This window comes from Lacerta agilis, chromosome 10 (genome assembly GCF_009819535.1).
Source record: "Lacerta agilis isolate rLacAgi1 chromosome 10, rLacAgi1.pri, whole genome shotgun sequence".
Lineage (NCBI taxonomy): Eukaryota > Metazoa > Chordata > Lepidosauria > Squamata > Lacertidae > Lacerta > Lacerta agilis.
The window spans coordinates 67,959,132-67,981,198 of NC_046321.1; positions in this window are offsets into that span (position 1 = coordinate 67,959,132).

Sequence of the window (22,067 nt, forward strand, 5' to 3'; positions counted from 1 at the left end):
CACTGTGCACTGTTTGCAACACCATGTTGCTCCAGTGTTATCTAAAGCTGGCTCCAATGATGTTTACAACAGGTCTGTAATGTAGGCTAGTACTTATTATCCTCGCTTTTATTTACAGACACAGGGTGGTGGTGAGGAGGGTAAATCAGAAAGAGAACTTCCTGATGGTGCTCAGCAACCCAATGAGCTCACCTGGGCATGAACCATGGGTCCTGATTCATAACTCATGAACTTAACCACCCCACCATACCAGCTCATATTTCCTCCCCCCCTCACTTTTTCAATATCTTAAAAGTTATGAGAATACTTTATTTAAAAGGTTTATAAAAAAAACAGGTTACAAGATCCAATCAGCTCAAAAACATTGGGATCCTCATCCCATTTTCAAATTTTTTTTGTTGTTGAACCCAACCTTTCCTTTCTTCTGATCAGCCTTAGGCCACAGCTTTGATCTATATTTTAGTCCCCAAAGTCCCTTATCAGAGAACACACAAGAAAGGGGAATGGAGCGAGATACAGAGTGGATGACAAAAGTTGGATTCAGGGTCATTTTTAAGCACTTTAATCTCTCTGAAGCACAAATCAAACTGAATAACATTCTTGCAGATAAGGCTGCTGTGTTTTCTTCAGGAGGAGGCTGCACAGCAGAGGTGGTGGTTGTGACTGGAGATACCGCCATGCCTCTGAGGCTCAGTTCAGCTCCCATAGAGTGAAATGTATTTTTTCTTTGTCCCAAATAAGATGAAAAAAAGATCAAACAGTTAATGTATTTATTTTATTCACTGCGATGTCTTGTTTGCCTTCCTTGGCTTCTTTTATTTCCCTTTACTATGGAAATCAACATCTCCTGTCTACAGTTTGCATGCCTTCAAGTTGTCAGGCCAATAATAAGGGAGAAATTCAACCATCCACACTGGGCAGCTTGAGGAAAACCTCTGAACAGTACTTTCACCCTCTTTTCCAAATGGTTATTCCAGTGAAATAAGCTTCCAACTAGGACACTTTCCTTGGCCATAGCTCAGTGGTGGAGCACATGTTGTGGACTCTCCTTCCTTGGAGGTTTTTAAGCAGAGGTTGGATGGCCACCTGTCATGGATGCTTTAGCTGAGATTCCTGCTAGATGATCCTTGGGTCCCTTCTATGTTTTCCAAGATGGAAGTTCCAGGTTCAATACCTAGCATCTCCAGGTAGGGCTGCATTAAACCTTGGAGAGTTGCTGCCAGTCCATGGTAGACAGTGTTAAGTTAGATGGACCAGGGTTATGACTCAGTAGAAGGCAGCTTCCGTAGAGGAGAAGAAGAGCTGTGCTGGATCAGGCAATCCATTACAATGGGTTGTTTCCAGTGCTGGTCATACTCATAGAGGAGACCCAATGAAATCTTCAGATCCAAGTTAGCAATGCACATTCATTTCAATGACTCACATCCTCCCCACTTGCTGAATTTCTGTGTGTCAGAAGAATGGTAAATGTAGAAACCCAGCTAAAAAAGAAAGAGGGATGAAGACAGCAACAAATTCTGTTTCTCTTCCTCACAGAGCTTAGCCTCCAACATCCCTTTCCAAGCAGCTGCTAATGCCACACACATTCACACACATGCATCATAGTCAGACAACTTTTTGTGTGCTTCATTTTTGGACCTGCCCTTTATACAACGTTTTGCATCAATTTATTTAAATAAATGAAAACAACCATTTTAAGGCTTCAATCCTCTGCATACTTATTTGAAAGTAAATTCAACTGAACTAACTGAGACTTTTCTATTTTCGAAGGATCAGGCTGAAAGTGAATTTAGGACTGTGACAGTTCCTTGAAAGGGAGTTTGAGTCCTCATCTGCAGTAAACATTTAAAGCGCTTTAAATAGTCATTGGTTTGGGGTGGGGGAGGAAAGGAACAGAGTCAGGGAAGTCTGTCAACGCAATGAGGACCCACGCAGCAGCCTAGTATCTCCCGCTTCCCTGGTCAGCAGGAAAAGAACAGCCAGCTTTAATGGGAGACACACACTCAGGTGGGTGTGCAAGACCCTCGTGCTGGCCAGCCTCAACTTCTCTCCTCTCCCTTTCCCCCTACCCGCTCATCCAAAGTCACTCCATTCACTCCACTGGATTTAGGGAGGTGGCACTGTGGTCTAAACCACAGAGCCTAGGGCTTGCCGATCAGAAGGTCGGCGGTTCGAATCCCCATGACAGGGTGAGCTCCCATTGTTCAGTCCCAGCTCCTGTCAACCTAGCAGTTCGAAAGCACATCAAAGTGCAAGTAGATAAATAGATACTGCTCCGGTGGGAAGGTAAATGGTGTTTCCGTGCACTGCTCTGGTTCACCAGAAATGGCTTAGTCGTGCTGGCCACATGACCCAGAAGCTGTATGCGGACAAACACCGGCTCCCTTGGCCTATAGAGCAAGATAAGCATGCAACCCCAGAGTCTTCCACGACCTGGACCTAACGGTCAGGGGTACCTTTACCTTTAAGGTAGGGAAACGAGAGAGAGAGAGAGAGAGAGAGAGAGAGAGAGAGAGAGAGGAGGGAGGCAACTGTATTGGTAGAGATGGGAGGGAGGAGAGATGAGCAGAGATGAGGCGAGAAGAAAGCAAGGCAGGAATAAGAGACAAATGACACAGCATTTTCCCTTGAAATAAGGGACAATTCCTTATTATAAGGGACAGGCAGCAACTGAAGCATGTCATATTAGACATGGCAAACTTATACTTATGCCATGATCTACAGAGATAAACCATATCATAGGTTCCAATTCACACACACCTCCCCACCATCCATCTGGCTGGCACCCTGTTCTCATAGCACCAAACCAGATGCCCATGGGAAGCCCACGAGCAGGACCTGAGTACAACACCATTCTCCCCACTTGTGATTCCCACCAACTGGTATTCAGAAACACATTGCCTCTGATAGTGGAGGTAGGACACACTTGTTGGGGTTAGTAGCCACAGACAGCCCAGGAATCTGTCAAATCCTCTTTTAAAGCCATACAAATTGGTAGCCATCACTCCATCTTCTGAGATCAAATTCCATGTGATTATTACCACTGGTTTCTGCCTTCTCTGAAGATAATCATGCTGACTATTAATTAGAAATAATGGCAGTGCTTCAACATTCCTAGCAACAAATGGAGCTGGAAAGCAAAAATACCACGGTCAATTCATATGCCCAAAGTCATTTCCCAAGGCTAACCTAATCTTCTGACATATGCCCAGGTCATGATTTTCCACATCACCTTTGTTCCCTTTCATAGACACACAGAGAGATCTATATTACATCTTCCTTAGATAAGGCTGGGGGTCGGGGATAGCATGCCCCTTTTTTGCATTTCTTTGCATTTCCTAGCCATTCGAACTTTTAAATGAACCTTTTAATGAGGAATGAGGGTGAAAGAGGAGAGCGCAAAATATGGTCTGAAGCTCAACACCAAAAAAACTAAGGCCATGGCCACCTGGCAAATATAAGGGGAAGAAATGGAGGCAGTGAGAGATTTTACTTTCTTGGGCTCCACGATCACTGCAGATGGTGACAGCAGTCACGAAATTAAAAGACGCCTGCTTCTTGGGAGAAAAGCAATGACAAACCTAGACAGCATCTTAAAAAGCAGAGACATCACCTTGCCGACAAAGGTCCGTATAGTTAAAGCTATGGTTTTCCCAGTAGTGATGTATGGAAGTGAGAGCTGGATCATAAAGAAGGTTGATTGCTGAAGAATGGATGCTTTTGAATTATGGTGCTGGAGGAGACTCTTGAGAGTCCCATGGACTGCAAAAAGATCAACCTTATCCATCCTTAAAGAAATCAGCCCTGAGTGCTCACTGGAAGGGCAGATCCTGAAGTTGAGGCTCCAGTACTTTGGCCACCTCATGAGAAGAGAAGACTCCCTGGAAAATACCCTGATGTTGGGAAAGATGGAGGGCACAAGGAGAAGGGGACGACAGAGGATGAGATGGTTGGACAGTGTTCTTGAAGTGACTGGCATGAGTTTGGCCAAACTGCGAGAGGCAGTGGAGGATAGGGGTGCCTGGCGTGCTCTGGTCCATGGGGTCATGAAGAGTCAGACACGACTGAGCGACTAAACAACAACAGCCATTTGGAAAGAGTACAATGGTCATTTAGCCAGCAATATCCTTAACAAAATATGTGTGTGGCAACTCTGCCACAGACTACTCAAAATATTTGCTGTCATTCTGGTCCCATCAACCCTCTCCTGCCCGAACTCATAACCAGGGCTTTTTTCAGCTGGAACTTGCCAGAATTCAGTTCTAGCACCTCTCAGGTGGGTGCCATTGCCATTATAAGAGAACAAGGGAGGTGTTCATGGAGAGTTCCAGCACCTCTTCTTCTAAAAAGCAGAACCAATGACTACAAATATACACCAATATCGTAACACATATTGAGAGCATATGTACTGTGCAAAATGAATGTGTAACATGAAATCCATGCCACCTGGTATGTGAAGAACTGGTCCTGAAGTTGGAGATGTAGTAATTTTATTTGGATATAGCTCTATCCAAACTTCTCAGATTGCAGGATGCAATCAACAGAATTTTCAATAGGAAGTGATATCCTAACAGCAAATACATGTTTTAATTGCTTAAATACTCTTTGCCCTGCCAGTGCTTGAGTATAAACTGACCTGATGACTTACCGGGTATTTGTAAAATGCATGTGAAAAAGTAGGAAAAAGCTATGCTCATGTTATGTATTTTGGTAATGACATCTACACACTACACATCTACAGTGACTGGTGGAGGCTCAGACAGAACCTGGCCAGCAGTTTTGAGAGTGTAGGAATTGGAAGCAGTTCCAAAAACTAAGCATGGCTGCTAAAGTGCTTTTTTGGGGAGGGGGAACATTCTTTGCCTTCTACACTAATATATGCTACCGGCAAAGTCATTCTTCCACTGTGCCAGAGGTTGCTGCATTTTTACAACAGATACAAATATATATTAGCTGTAAAGTTCTCTCACGATACAATCTTGTTTTTTGTTGCTGGAATTAAGTACAGACTTGAGAACAAAGACCATCAAGACTTTAGCCTTCTGAGACTCAATTATCTCATTCTCTAACCTTTATAAAGGCAGCCAAAGTATTGGCTTTTCCTCTCCTGGGATATTTATGTAAGCTGTAGATCCAATATTCACTGTAAGCCTAGTGGCAGAATTGAAACTGTGCTGAAGACAAATATTTCTGGAACTTTGGGTAATAAGGAATTTCATATTGCTTAAATCAGTGTTGGGGAACCGGCTACTCCCCTTATTTCAAGCAGTCTTTCAGATGATATGGGCCCACCCTTGTTCTCCAAACCACTGAAACCACCCCTCTAGGAACCACTTCCTCTTCCATGTAGTGTGGGAAGAGAGAGATGATATCGCTGCTACTCAGTGAGCTTGGAATGACACCTTGCAGGGGAGCCCAGAGGGAAAAAGGAGGGCAGGAGGGAAACAGACAGTGAGATGGAATGGAGGAAGGAGCCATCTGCAACTGATTGGTTCCAACTTGTGCTCATGAAGGGGGGACGGAGTGTGTGTCAAAATAATAGAATCATATACTGTTGGAGTTGGAGTGTACACCAAGGGTAATCTAGTCCAGCCCCCTGCAATGCAGGATGGTCCCCCATCCAATTTGAAACCATACTGGACCCTGCTTAGTTTTGCAAATGTGCTAGCAGCTTTATTGCTGCACCACTAAGAAGGTGAACAGAAGCAAATTTGGGACATCTCTTCCACGTGTCTTCCTAATGGTTGGATCCATTTGACAGAATTTGGCAAGGCAAGCCACACAGAAGAGGGAGGAAAGGTAACATTTCATCAGGATCACTACTGATGCTCATACCTTTGCTGAAAATGCCTCCCCAACTGCCAATACGAATTCAGCTCATATCGCCAGGAAGCTGTCTCCATTTCAATTCTAGGCACAATCACATTCTTCTTATTTACATACCAAACAACCTGTTTGACCAAACGTTCCATCTTCATTTGTTTCCCAAACTGCTGTGGACATCTGCAGTTTGATCTGCCATAAATAAGTCATAATAATTAGTCTGCTGCTTTTCTCACATTAATGAGGTGCTAGAAATTCCCCATGGTGATTCATAGTTCAAAGGCTATGCACCCCAGGGTTTCCATCAACCACAGTTGTGAAGGGTCTGCTAAATACAGCTATTTTGCTTTTCTAGACACTCTTGGGCAGAATATTTCTAGATAATTTAACTATGAATTTAACCTTAGGATCAGTTTACCATTAGGTGGGATAGATTGCTCCACCAGTGGATCCTTTCCAACAATGGTGACTCATAAAAGGACCCAGCAAAGATTACTTCAAGTCAGCTCAGTCTCGGGTCTTGCAGTGGTGAGCTATCTGCAACATGTTCTCTATGAGGTGACTCACACAAGGGGCTAAAAGTTGTTGCCACTGGACTTGCTTATAGAATCATAGAATCATAGAATCATCGAGTTGGAAGAGACCACAAGGGCCATCCAGTCCAACCCCCTGCCAAGCAGGAAAGTCCAGCCCCCTGCTTAACTCACTGGATCTCTCTCTGAGTTGTTGTCATAGAAGCAACTTGTAGATTAGGGTAGGGAATCAAAGAATTGCAGAGTTGGAAGGGATCCCAAGGGTAATCTTGCCCAACCCCCTGCAATGCAGGAATCTCAGCTAAACATCCATGCCTTCTGGAAGCTGTGGCTTCCACATGTACTTGGACAGCAGTGCCCATCAGCCCCAGACACAATGGCTAATGGTCAGGAATGATAAGCGCCATTGTCCAGTGACATCTGGAGGGCCACAGGTTCCCCATCACTACCCTAGAGGGACCTAGAAGTTGCTGTTGCTACAACCTTGTAAAGGTTTTTCTTTCTACACTTTTGTAACTGTAGAGAGGCATAAATTCACTTGGGCTTTTCTAACCTAGAAACAGACCCTAAATAGCAGTAGTTTTGACAATAAGGCAATAGTATGAATGTTAGCTCATTTGGAGGCAGTAATTGGTGTTGTCACTCACTAATGGTTGACAGATGCTCTTTTGCAAATGTGGCTCCCTTTGTTTCTTCAATCTTCCTGACTGACTGTGGAATTCATGTCTTTCACATTTAAAAGTTTATGTGCGATGTTAATGAGATAAATCTGGCAGAAGCAAAACGAATGCTCTTTCTTCTCATGTATATGACATAGGCTCAAAGTCACCTTTCAAAATGGTATGCACACTATTCCATACACCAGTTAGCTGAGGTTTTCTAGCATGGCGTGGGATGTGCAGTGGCTCTGGAACATAATATTTTGCAGTTCAGCTTCTGTTAGGAAGAAAAAGTTATCAATCTGGGCAATGTTAAATAGCCAAAAGAAGCAGATGAACAGTAGGCACAGATCCCATGGAGAAAAGCTAAGGAATAGTCAGGCTGGCAGCACGAAGGCCTGGAGGTTGAAGAAATGTTATAGAGGAGACCATGGGCTGAGAAAGAGGAGTTGGTAGAAAAGTGAGCTACCACCATTCCTGTCTAGTGGCCATGCTGGCTGGGGGAGGACAGCTGGTTAAGGAGAAGTAGAGATAGAGGATGAGACCTGAGGAAAACTGCATAGGAGACAGCGAACTAAAACAAGAAGTGGCAAATCAGACACACAATTTGGAAGAAATTTCAGAGTACTTAAGATCAGAATGGGTTATATGACATGAGGGGTGTTAAGGGAGGGGTACTCCTACCTGTGGAGAAAACATCATGGTCCTTTACGGGTAGTTTGTCCACCTTTTTTCCTCACCACGCTATAGCAGCATCGGAAACACCCATGCTGCTACAAGATTTAATCTCTGCAACAAAAACAAAAAAATCTACACTTGCACTATATAAAACCCTACTCAACAGGAAGAAATATGATTTAGAATATGATAGACAAAAATGGAGTGAAGAGTTAGGGGTACAGGTAACAAATGATATATGGGAGTCAAGTATAAAATCAACAGAAATAGCCTCCATGGATCTAAGACTAAGACTTATTCAACAGAAAATAATATTCAGAGTCCACTGGACTCCAGCAAAACTATACCAGAAGAAAATAACAAGTGCAGACAACTGCTGGAGATGTTGGGAGTAAAAATGTGAACTTAGTACATACCGTATTTTCCAGTGTATAAAACGACTGGGCATATAAGACGACCCCCAACTTTCCCTGTTAAAATATAGAGTTTGAGATCTACTCGACTGCAGATTCTCCACCCGGCGTATAAGACGACCCCCAACTTTTGAGAAGATTTTCCTGGATTAAAAAGTAGTCTTATACGCCAGAATATACAGTATGTTGATTAACTCCCCGATGATAAGATCATTTTGGTGCGAGGTGAGGATATTTATAGCAAGAGTAATAAAAAGAAATTGTTATTTAGGGGAACTGAATTTAATTCTAAATTATATTCCGGAAACATGGGAGATTTCAAGGGGTAAAAAAAAATGGATGTACCGTGCTATATTAGAAGCAAAGAAACTTGTTTTGATGAATTGGAAGAGACGCAAAAAGATTCCATTGAGCACATGGATTGGTAATGTGGACAGATTAGCTACATACAAATGAATTGCATGTCGACACAAAATAAGAATGGATAAATATGAAGAAATCTGGAATGAATATTTAAGTGATAAGGTGGATAGTGGTGGGAAGTAGGGGGAGGAGAGAGAGGTGGGAAAATATTGTTAAAAAGGTGTAGTCATAGGTATATCAGTGTATTCAAATCTGAATTGTCAAATTGTGTTATTATGGTTTTTGTTGTATGTGTCTTTTGCTGTTGATGTTTGTATCGAAAAAATGATTAAATAAATTTTAAAAAAACCTTTGGTCCCCACCCTGCACTCAGCTCTCACCTGTGGTTCCTAGAAGCTGCCAGCATGTGACAGCAGCCACACCCAGGGACTGATAGGCTAAACCAATTGAGGGTAGCTGATTGCCCTCAAACCCCCAGTGAATTTAGGGACTTCCCCTGCATGTGAAGACAGGATCTGGTGAATTAAGTGGACAAGACCAAGAGTGGGTCCAATGGTCAAGAAGGCAGTTCCTTCACATGTTGTAGAGGGAAGTGAGGGTCAGATGAGGCTTGTCAAGCTGGGAAGGTAGGCATCTAGGAGAACAAAAACTCTGATCCTAAACCTCTGCTGTCTTGTGGAATATATTCAGGAGAAGAAAAGCCTAAGGAGTAAACCCTACACAAATCCAGAGCAGAGTCCCTAACACCCTACTAGATGGCACTTTGTAAGCTTCCTTCCAGCAACCCCTGCAGCCAAGCTGTTCAATTGCTGTTCAACCTCATATCTGAGAAAGCACCAGCCAGAAAGCCTCTGAGTATGGTGCCTTTTAAAAGGGAAGGCCTTCCGTTATGGAATGAAGTCAAGAGAGATTTGGAAATGTGGTCAAATTTAAAATTATCTTTGTTGGGCTGAATCTCTGCGGTCAAGATGGATGTATTGCCAAAGATGCTATTTATGTTTCAAGTATTGCCTATAATTGATAATGTGAAATGTTTTCAGGAATGGCAAAAGGTATTGTCCAGATTCAGATTGAGAAGTACCCCAGGCTGCTTTCTATGGACCATAGTTTTATCTATTTACAAGTCTGATTTGAGCATAACTAGTTAAGCAGGACCATGGCATCTCAGTTTGCCACTGCTTCTGCACCCCAACCAAAGCCTGCGTTTGTGAGGAGGCCCCTACAAAGAGGCAACAATGACAGCAAGTTTCAGGAAGATTTCAGCAAGATCCAGCAGGGTGGTTGGGGTGTTTGTGGGGGTGCCACCTCTTGAGCTTTCATAGTTGAGGCCCAAGTTAAGGCCAAAGGTATCCCACCCACATGAGACCCAAAACAGTGTGAGCATGTTGCCAAGCACTGCCACTATTCCTTGCAACGTTCTTGGACTAAGTTATTCTTTGTTTTTTATTGTTGTTTTAAATGTTATTTTTATTTCTGATTACTTATACACTGTAATTCCTTTGTTGTTGTTTTATTAAATCAAGAGTTGCACAACAAATATATATAAACAATAAATATGACATGTCAACCAAACTCAGATTGCTGTAACAGAACAATTTTTTATTTTTCTGTCTGCATCATCCTGGCAACATAGAAAGGTGATTGGCAAAGGTTTAAGAATAAATATTGAAGTTTCCTGCTGAATCTCCATCAGAAGAGCAATTTACAAGACTGGACTGATGACAGTGAAGGTTCAGTTACAGGCAGGTATCCGTGTTGGTCTGCCATAGTCAAAACAAAATAAAAAATAAAAAAATCCTCCCAGTAGCACCTTAGAGACCAACTAAGTTTGTTCTTGGTATGAGCTTTCGTGTGCATGCACACTTCTTCAGATACACACTTCTTCAGATACAAAGTGTGTATCTGAAGAAGTGTGCATGCACGTGAAAGCTCATACCAAGAGCCAGTGTGGTGTAGTGGTTAAGAGCGGTAGACTTGTAATCTGGTGAACCGGGTTGGCGTCCCCGCTCCTCCACATGCAGCTGCTGGGTGACCTTGGGCTACTCACACTTCTTTGAAGTCTCTCAGCCCCACTCACCTCACAGAGTGTTTGTTGTGGGGGAGGAAGGGAAAGGAGAATGTTAGCCGCTTTGAGACTCCTTCCGGTAGTGAAAAGCGGGATATCAAATCCAAACTCTTCTTCTCTTCTTCATACCAAGAACAAACTTAGTTGGTCTCTAAGGTGCTACTGGAAGGATTTTTTTTATTTTTTATTTTGTTTTGAGTGAAGGTTCAGTTTCATATTGATGTTGGATGAGCATCATAAACTCAGCAGACAACAAGCAATGCTCCTGCATGTGACTGAGCTGGAATATAAGAGTTCCTGCCCTGGACCTGAGCTGGCTTTGGAAATTAATAAAAGAACCTTTAACCTGACTTGGTAGCAGGTGGGCAGCTAATGCAGATGTTTTAACAAGGATTGCATGTATTGACAGCTGTCTGCCCTCTTCAGTCTAGCCGCCACATTCTGCCCAAGCTGGAGCAGTCCCACTTTCGGTGCATTCTAATGTGATCAAGACATTGTATTTATTTATTTCATGCACATGCTCTTGACCATTTGCCCTGATGTATGGCAGTGCAATAAAGATCTTCTTGACAGAGTACGAGCAATTGCCTGGTTTGTGATCTATTCCTTAAGCTTCACAGTTGTTTCAGCTCAGTAAAATGGATTCCTTTGTCCTTCTGCAATAATTGATGGTTGCTGTGCTGTTTGACCCTAAGTTTTGCTTTTTATAAGGGATTTTTTTATTTGCTGCTGTATCGATTTTTGTTTTATTGGAATTTTCATTTTTAAGCTGTTTTCTGCATTGCCCAGAGAACCATTATTATTGGGCAGCTGATAAATGGAATAAATAAAATAAAGATTGCATTCGTAACTTCCAAGAAAAGTAAAATCTGAATGGCAGAAGGCAGTGGCAGAGGAGTGAGGGGAAAGGAACAGTGAATTATACCAAGGGCAGGTGAAGATTTAAAATGACCTCGATTGCCTTTTAGGCTGCATTTCTGACCTTACTAAAATAATGCAGGCCGAGTAACTTAGGGATAAATCTAAGTAATTCTCACTCTAACAGCAAAAAATACATATGGCAACAAGTTAGTGTCCTGCTTTCACGCTGCATAAAACAAAACCTGTAAGATTAGCACTTGTGGGGAAGCCCCATAGCAGAAATATTTGAGGAAACATCGGGGCATCATTAGAACAGGCTTTCTCAACCTTGGGTTCCCAGATTCTGTTGGCCTAACGCTCCCATCGCCCTTCACTGCTGCCCTTGCTGGCTATGGAGGACAGGAGTTGCAGCCCAACAACATCTGGGGACCCAAGATTGAGAAAGGCGGCTGTAGAATGATCATTGGGGGACACATCTTAAACATGCACACCTTCCCATTACTCCGGAGTTGCAGGAGCCAAGAATGGATTCAATTGCACCAGCCACATCATTCATCTAATGCTAATTAAAGTCTCTTCTCTCCACCATGACGTGGGAGTGGGAGAGAGGAGAGATATTTGGCGAGTGGGGAAGACTCTAAAGACGTCTGGGAGTATTAGTATTTATACACTGAACAACGAGGTGCTTCGAGAGCCTTTTTGTCTCGCTCTAAACAGCCAAAATTTGTGGCTTGGTTTTGCAGCCTGACCCCTAAGCTCTTCTGAAATGGGGCTGCTGATGTCCCAGGAAACAAGTCTGCAGGGTGCTATAGCATTATTTTCAGGTGTGTCCTCATATTGTGTGGCAGTTGTAGAAGTATAAATTCTGCAGATTGAAGTGATCAAATACGCACGTCTGCAGTAGGGTGGTCTCTTGACAGTTGTGCTGAGCCAGAAAAAGCTCACTCAATACGGGGGGGGGGGTGCTGGGCCCCTTGATTCAAAATATTGAGGGGGCTGGAGCCCCAATGCCCCCTGTGCTGGTGCCTGTGGTGCGGTTGTCCATCCCAAAAAAATGCATGTCCGCATATATTAGTGAAAATGACAAAAATGCATTTTGTTCTGAGAAAGTTGCATACACAAATGCATATACTATGCAAAATTGTGTACATTTTCATGCCACTTAAAAAACAACAACACAACAGCATGCAAATGTATGCTTCTTGGTAGTGGTGCCCACTCTGTGAAATGCCCTCCCATCAGATGTTGAGATTAGTAATTATATAACATTTAGGAAACATCTGAAGACAGTCCTGTATAGGGAAGCTTTTTAAGGTTTAATGTTTTACTGTGTTTTTATATATGTTGGAACCCGCCCAAAGTGGCTGAGGCAACCCAGTCAGATGGATGGGGTACAAATAAATTACTACTACTACTACTACTACTATGACGACGACGACGAAATGAGATGAAACAAACTCAAGATTGGAATTTTTTAAAGAGAAATCAAAGTTGACAGATTTATTGATCTCTACTTCAGAGAAAGTAGCACTTGAGGAATATGTGGTCTGGATGGATTGATGTAATTCACTCCTGGGACAAATGACCCACTTGCCTAGTGAGTCAACAGGTCTCCTATGGCTAGAAAGGAGTGCCCCCCCCCAAACAGAGGGAGGACACTGTATAACAAACAATGCCTCACCTACTCATGCTGTGTCTTGCCATGATCAATGAAGCTGCTCAGAAGATGCCAGAAAGGATTTATGGCCTTTCATTATATCATTTCATCTTTATGAAACAGTGGAACACCCAAATACACCCATATCCAAATATAGGATATGATGTTCTTGACAGAGGTCAAAGCTCGAAAAGCTCTTATTTTCAAGACAAGAAGCTTAATGCGTCTCAAGATCTCTACTTGTTTTCTGCCAGACTTAATTAAAACATGCAGCTCACTCTGATGAAAGCATGTTCTCATCAAGATTACAAATCTTGTTTGATTTAAACACTTTGCCTGGACAAATTGCCAATAAAAATCAAAATGAATGTCTTTTAGAGTACATTTCCCATATGCTAATGAAGCACTACAGCAATATACAGCAGCAATCATAACATGGTTGTACATTGTCTTGATATTTGTTATTCCAAAGCAAGTTTCTCTTTTGCCACTGGTACACACATAACCATGTACCTCCACGTCACTGCAAAAAATTCTGCTCATATTCCATCTAATTTTATCCAAATGCTAGATCCTGGTCTCAGTTGGAAGAGAGCTAAGCAAACACCCACAAGGTGATTTAGGGGTAGCCTACTGCCTTGAACCAGAGCAGTGCACGGAAACGCCATTTACCTTCCTGCCGGAGTGGTACCTATTTATCTACTTGCACTTTGATGTGCTTTTGAACTGCTAGGTTGGCAGGAGCAGGGACCGAGCAATGGGAGCTCACCCCGTCATGGGGATTCGAACCGCTAACCTTCCGATCGGCAAGCCCTAGGCTCTGTGGTTTAGACCACAGCGCCACCTGGAAGCTGTACACTGGCTCCCTCGGCCAGTAAAGCGAGATGAGTGCCGCAACCCCAGAGTCGTCCACGACTGGAACTAACAGTCAGGGGTCCCTTTACCTTTACTTTACTGCCTTTCTCCAATATATTTGCAGCACAATCTTATACATGATTACTGAGAAGGAAGTCTCATTGAGTTCCATGGGGCTTATTCCCATGTAAGTAAGTATACAATTGCAGTCATAAAGAAATAGGCATGCAAATTCCAATCAATAAATAGCCAAGCAAACAAAGGTGCCCTCTGTGTGCACACTGCTAATTGGCTTTTGGCAACGAATAGGCTTACTTTCAACAACATGGAAAAAAATTGAACTGAGATCTCCCATTTGTATTTTAGAGCATGGGTGGTGGTTGGGGGAGTGCCTGTAACAAGACACAGAAAGATCAAAGGCCACCTTCACAACCACCTTCTAATTTAAATCAGGCTGTGGGATCGGGGGAGGGATTCAAGGGAAATCCTTTCTAAAGACACAGCTATGAATGTCCACTTGGACTGCCACATCCATTCTGGGTCTTGTTAAACGGGGGGGGGGGGGTACTTTGCTTCCTTTTCCCCGAGGGTGGGGTGAAATCCTGCATTTGTCCTCCAAACCCCCTCCTGGTGCACTTTTAATGAGAACGAATCCTTTTCTTGTCAGTGGCTTCAGCTCTGAGAACTGCGCGTAGCAGTTGGGAACTAGGATGTGAGGGAAGTCGCTGCAAAAGCCCTCACAATGCGGACCACCAATAAGCACAACATAAACAACTGTAACCTTTGGGCCACCCAAGGGCTGGATGTGAAAAGTGGGAAGGATTTTCTCATTTGCCTAAGGCCCCATCCAGAAAACCTGGAAGGCAATTATGACAGGGTGCTGCTGCACCCAGATTGTGTGGCATCAGCCATAGGTTAACGTAAGATGTCAAAGGGAAAGGAAGAAAGCCATAATGGACCATTCATTCTGCCTTGCCCTCCTGGTGTCCCCATAACCTGCCAGTTAGGAAGTGGGACATTCTGCTTGTGGGCCTCGCTGACACTGCACTGCAACCGCCCCCCCCCCAACAGGGTACCAGCTGCATAACTAAGAGGGAGAAGCTGTTCGGAAGAGCAATGTGGTGTGCAGAAATGGCAGCCATGTAAGGAACTTAGTTAAGAAGAAAGGAGTCACAAGAAAGGAGATTCCAATTAAACACCAGGAAGAACATTCTGAACAGTAAGAGCTGTTTGACAATGGAATGGACTCCCTCGAGAGGTTGTGGAGTCTCCTTCCTTGGAGGCGTTTAAGCAGAGATTGAACGGCCACCTGTTGAGGATGCTTAGTTGAGATTCCTGCATTGCAAGGGGTTGGACTCAATGACCACTGGGGATCCTTTCCAACTCTGTGATTCTATGTTTCCAAGCACAGTCTCCTGTCTCTTTTATTATCTATTTCATTTCTTTGTTCATTCAGTTTATATCACAGGGCAGTGTACTACACTAAGAATATAATGTACTAGGTTGTGGGTGGTGGGTGGAAAGACCCAGTGGCGGAGTTTCAAGGGGGGTGGTGGTGGTGGAGAGCAGGCGGGGGCATGGCTGGTGCGTGTCCCGGGGGCGTCGCATGCTGTCGGCAGGGGCATGGCACGTGTCTTGGGGGCATGGCGCCCAGCATAGGGGGGGCAGCTGTGATGGCACCCTGCCAGGATCATGCCGCCGGGGGTGATACGCTCCCCCCGCACCCCTGTTCCTCCGCCAGTGGAAGGACACTGAGTGAGAGTCAAGTATGAGGGACTGGGAGAAGAAAGGGAAGTTCCCAGCTGGGAGGGGGGCCACCACTTTCTGTGTGAGACAAGGGTTAAGAATGACCTTTGAGAGAGGACGCTCTCCCCACCTCCTTTGGTTTTTATCCAGATTAGTTTTTTATCTTATTGTATTATGAAAAAGTTTTAGTAAAATACTATGAAAAGGAACATAATTTGCACAACATAAAAATCAAAACATAATACACATTCCGGAGTCAAATTAGAAACTGACACGCCTTCTGTAAATCCGAGACTGTCCCTGGAAAATAGGGACGCTTGGGCTGTGTTCTAATCCATATATAAAACCTCCCACTACCATGATTTTTTTTTTTTTGTTGAGGAAGGTTGAGGAAGAAGAGAAACTGGCTAACAAGAGTTTGGCAACAATGGAGGATTTCTCCCAGGACAGGTCCTTCCAAGCCCTGAATAATTCTCAGGAAAAGGTCTGAGCATTTTCAGAGCATTCACCCAGATGACTTGGCCCATGCAGAATAGCAGTGGATGGCTTTCATCCATCTCTAGACTGGGGTGGAGAACACATACTTTGTCCCCTACCAGCTATTACACAGCTGTCCACTTGTGAGCAGATGGCAGATGGCAATACAGACATGGATCTATGAGGCTGAACCCAAGTGTTTCAATTTGCTTTCACCTTAAAGTATTGCAACATACATGGACAAGGTTCCTTCAGAGTCTCAAATCTGCCTCAGAGTTTAAGAGGAGATCTGGTATGGTTGTTATCTATACAGTGGACGCTCGGGTTGTGAACGCGATACATGTGGGAGGTGTGTCCGCAACCCGCAGCGTCCGCAACCCGCAGCGCCACATCTGCGTATGCATGGGTTGTGATTTGGCACTTCTGCACATGCGCAAAGCACGATTTAGAGCTTCTGCGCATGTGCAAGTGCCGAAAGCCAGAAGTAACCCATTCCAGTACTTCCGGGTTCGGCGCAAAGCGCAACCCAAAAACGTGTAACCCGCAGCGTTCGCAACATGAGGTATGACTGTACAGTTATCTATACAGTTATCTGTAGAGGAAGTTCCAGACTCTTATCATCATAAGTTTAAATTAATATTTTAAACTCCAGCGAGTTCCATCACTCTCAACCTTTGCCTGCCTTCTTTTCTCCAAGTCCAAAATACTCAGGGCTTTTTTCAGCTGGAACTCACTGGGACTCAGTCCTGGCACCTCTCAGTTGGGCAGCATTGTCATTCTAAGAGATTGAGGGAGGCATCCATGGTGAGTTCCGGCACCTCTTTTTCTGGAAATATAACCCTGAGAATACTCATCACTTTTGTTTAGCTTCACTTCCAGTGTGTGTGTGTGTGTGTGTGTGTGTGAAGGCTTCTAGCTGCAACCTCTGTAGGTTGTGGAGCTCCCCCAATTACATGCTTCCTGCTCTCCTTCTCACTGTTCATCTGAGTCTTCATCTAGTGATAAGGGTGGGGGTGGAACTCTTATTCCCATGCCAGCCAATTTCTGGCACATATGTGTCTATAATTGGGCATGATAATGCCAAAGAGGGCAAGTCACCTGTTGACAGCTCCTTACATGACACAGAAAGAGGTAGTTGAGTCCTGTTGTGATGAAATACGCACTGCATTATTTCAGAGTGCAGGTGAAAGAATGCTTTTTAAAATCTACATTTCTCTACTGATCTGCTATGTTTCTACCTGCAGGGAGTCCCCCCAGAAATGTTCTAGAATGCAATATAGACCTGCAGATTGATGTAGTAGAATTTGCTACCTCACATCAATTTGGCCTCAGTCTTCAGTCATGCCCATTAGTTAATATAACTCACAATTTTGCAATTTCCTTTGTACTCATCCCTCGCCTATGGTTTTTCCAGGACAGGTTATGGGGGAAGTGCAGAGACCATTCAGGTTCCCTTCCCTACCACTTTAAAGGACCTTTTAAATTCTATCCTATATTGGCATGGCACCATTGCACCAGTCTATACCAGGAATTGGCACTTCAACAGAAAGGGAGACTCTATAGTTTATCCTAACCATAATTATATGGTTTAGCACTAGATGGCACTTAGATAGACTGAGTTGTATCTCCATGGAGTCAAGAGTCTCCTGTTGCTCTTCTGTCCTTATTGGAGGGAGTCAATAAAGTTCCTTTCTTGTTTCTTGACCGGAGTGCCCTCTAAGCCTTCTGTGAGGCTTAATGTGTGAAATTAGCCACTCCTCGTGTGTTTGGGTATTTATCCCACCTGGTAAATGAGATGCAGGGGAGCCAGTCATGTCTAAGAAAATCCCACAGAGCTAATGTAATGTAATCTAGAAACCATGGAATATGAAGGAATATGAAATGGCTTCCAAACATGACAAGGTACCCCATTATATTCTTGTAAAGAAGCTGGTAAAATGCGGGCTAGACAATGCTACCATTCAGTGGATTTGTAACTGGCTGACTGACCAAACCCAAAGGGTGCTCATCAATGGCTCCTCTTCATCCTGGAGAGAAGTGACTAGTGGGGTGCCACAGGGTTCTGTCTTGGGCCCAGTCTTATTCAACATCTTCATCAATGACTTGGATGATGGGCTTGAGGGCATCCTGATCAAGTTTGCAGATGACACCAAATTGGGAGGGGTGGCTAATACCCCTGAGGACAGGATCACAATTCAAAATGACCTTAACAGACTAGAGAACTGGGCCAAAGCAAACAAGATGAATTTTAACAGGGAGAAATGTAAAGTACTACACTTGGGCAAAAAATAAAAATAAAAAATGAAAGGCACAAATACAGGATGGGTGACATCTGGCTTGAGAGTAGTACATGTGAAAAGGATCTAGGAGTCTTGGTAGACCACAAACTTGACATGAGTCAACAGTGTGATACAGCAGCTAAAAAAGCCAATGTGATTCTGGGCTGCATCAATGGATGCTAGATGTATAGCATCTAGATTAAGGGAAGTAATAGTACCACTGTATTCTGCTCTGGCCAGACCTCACCTGGAATACTGTGTCCAGTTCTGGGCACCACAGTTCAAGAAGGATACTGACAAGCTGGAACGTGTCCAGAGGAGGGCAACCAAAATGGTCAAGGGTCTGGAAACGATGCCTTATGAGGAACGGCTTAGGGAGCTGGGTATGTTTAGTCTGGCGAAGAGAAGGTTGAGGGGTGATATGATAGCCATGTTCAAATATATCAAAGGATGTCATATAGAGGAGGGAGAAAGGTTGTTTTCTGCTGCTCCAGAGAAGCGGACACGGAGCAATGGATTCAAACACAAGAAAGAAGATTCCACCTAAACATTAGGGAGAACTTCCTGACAGTAAGAGCTGTTGGACAGTGGAATTTGCTGCCAAGGAGTGTGATGGAGTATCCTTCTTTGGAGGTCTTAAAGCGGAGGCTTGACAGTCATCTGTCAGGAATGCTTTGATGGTGTTTCCTGCTTGGCAGGGGGTTGGACTGGATGGCCCTGGTGGTCTCTTCCAACTCTAGGATTCTATTCTATTCTATTCTATTCTATTCTATTCTATTCTATTCTATTCTATTCTATTCTATTCTATTCTATTCTATGTTCTTTTCAGTTTCTCTCTATCCAGATGCTGCAAGAAATTTTAAGAGAACACTGCAGCAGAAAGGAGCCTTCAGAAAAAGCCCTAAGACATCAAACTAAGGGATGTCAATTTATAAATATTGATTTGATTAGGTAAATGACCTTCATATGTCTTTATTTTTATTTTAGTGGTAACCAAGCAGGCTTGATGTCACACGTGCACGAGCCGTGTGCGTGATGTTGTGCATGCAACATGTGATATGCACTTTTGGTTGGGAGGAGGCTGGGCACCATGGCGCACGTCAGAGCACCTCGCACATTGGGGGGGGAGCTGGGCCCCCTCCCCCAAAATACTGTGGGGACCTGAAATATCTCAGCCCCCATGAGCCGGCGCTCCTGGTGCCGTTAGCCTGGGAAATTATTTTGCACTCTCTCTCTGTGTGTGTTGCTAATGATTATTCTAAGCATGACTGACCACAGACTGCTGAAATAATTGATGGCAGAAACTGGCTGCCTGGTTGCTACCTGCAAATTCCCTATGCTGGTTAAAAGCAGCGTTGGGGAAGCTCCAGCCCCTAGAACAGGGGTAGTCAACCTTTTTATACCTACTGCCCACTAATGCATCTTTCTTGTTGGTAAAATTCCCTTGCCACCCACCAGTGCTCGATGGAAGGAGGATTCAGCTTGTGCCGTAGAACCCCCTATCGCCCACCTAGAATCCTGAAACGCCAACTAGTGGGCAGTAGGGACCAGGTTGACAACCCCTGGCCTAGAAGTTGCTAATTTTCAGTTCCCACCCCTGACTATTGCACACGCTGTCAGGGTTACTCAAAAGAGATACTGTTTAGCATACTCACTGGGGAAATTGTTAAATGAGGGTCACACAACAAAGTTTCTCAGTCCTGTGACACTCTGGGTCTGTGTTCCATCCCAATATTAGTTGAGAACACAATTTAATTTCAAGGTGAACAAAGAAAACATGTATTACCATAATACAAACATATTTGTTCCAAAATCAGCTCATTTCTTATACCCAGTTTATTACACATCTGAGCCAGTTCTTGGTTGCACTTTTTTTTTGAAAAGAGAGCTCCGATGATGCTATCTCTGTAAACATTTGCAGAGGAGAGAACATTGGCACAAAAGCACAAAGCAACCCCAATTGTTGTGCATTGCATTGGCATGCCATCAAACTTATCTATCGGCTACGGTGCTAGGAGAGGAAGCACGGGGCTCACCTGGCCCTGCATAAACTGACAGGTGTCAGAACATACCAGACCTTACAAAACAATATGACAAAGTTGATTCTTCTAAACACCAGGTAAGGTGATTTTTTCCCCTTTTTTAGTGTTTCTTTAGGCTGTTCAGATTATTAAACTCTCAGCATGTGCTAATCTTAAGCAAAATTCTGCATCAGTTTGAACTGGACTAAAATAAATGACTTGAATTGATACACTCTGGTTAAATTCATTCAGTATATAAACTAATTATCATCAGCTTTGGTAAAGGAAGTGCAATCTTTGAATATAGCAAGTCATTATAGATCCTCAGAATGTTCTGCCAACTAGGACCAGGGCACAGATTTGGTTCAGTTTGCATTTAAAGGCAAATTTACTTACTTCACACTTTTTGAAACAACAAACAAACCAAAATGCAGCCATCCTTTTGTATTTGTACTTCTTCAAATGTAGCAATGCAGTTCTCTGGCCAAGTAATGTGTGCAAAAAATGTATACACTGGAGTAAAGTATGAATAAAATGCATATTAGTGGGGGAGGGGGAATACAAAGATGCATTAATATTAGGGGAATTGGTTTGCAAACATGTGTCTCTTGGGAGAAATTTGCATTGAAATGCTGGTGAATTTTCCTGATGTGGAAATGTGGAGAACTGAACCTGATTGCAAATATATATATATATATATATATATATATATATATATATATATATATATGAGAGAAAAATGGAGAGAAGCCAAAATTGAAGATTCACCCAACCCTGCTGGTAGCCCAAGACTATCTTGTGCTTGTATTAGGTTGAACAGTTAGAGGACTTTGTGTAGTGAGGAGAGTGTTTTGTTTTTGCATGCAGGATTTTTTCGAACATATGACACCCCCCTTGCAGCTGCAATCTGAACACTAGTAACATCTGCTCTTTGAGATCCTTTAGATTACCTACTAATCCATTTTAGTGCACATTTACTGGAATCCACAGCGTGTTCTTGAAGTTTCTCCCCATCCACAATGTGGTAAACAGGCCCAACTCTTTCCAGCACCTGGTGTTGCTTTTGCCCTCTCATTCACTTGCTGAGTGATCACATGATAGGAAAGGGAAGGAGCACCACCAGCAGCCTTCACATGCTCACTCATCCCCTCTCCCTGACATAGCTGTCAACTTTCCCTTTTTTGCGGGAAATTCCCTTATTCCAGCACCGTTTCCCATTGCAAAAAAAGGGAAAGTTGACAGCTATGGCTGTTTCCCAATGCAAAAAAGGAAGGTTGACAGCTCTGAGACTCCCTCAATTTGACAGAAGTTGAGTGAATAACTGTTCACCCCCTCTTTCTTCCTCTGCCTCATCTTGATTTTAATTTGCTTTATTTTTCTCCCTTTCCGTGGACATGGAATGAAGCTGAATGTTGGAAGATTCAGGACATATAAAAGAAAATACTTTTTCACACAGCACATAGCTAAACTATGGAACTTGTTCCTACTACAGTGGGTTTAAAAGAGGATTTGATAAATTCAGGGAGAAGAAGGTTATAAATGGCTACAAGCCATGATGGAGACTCTGCTCTGCCTCTACGGTCAGAGACAGTAGTGCTTCTGAACAACAGTTATTGGGAGCCACAGGAGGGGAGAGC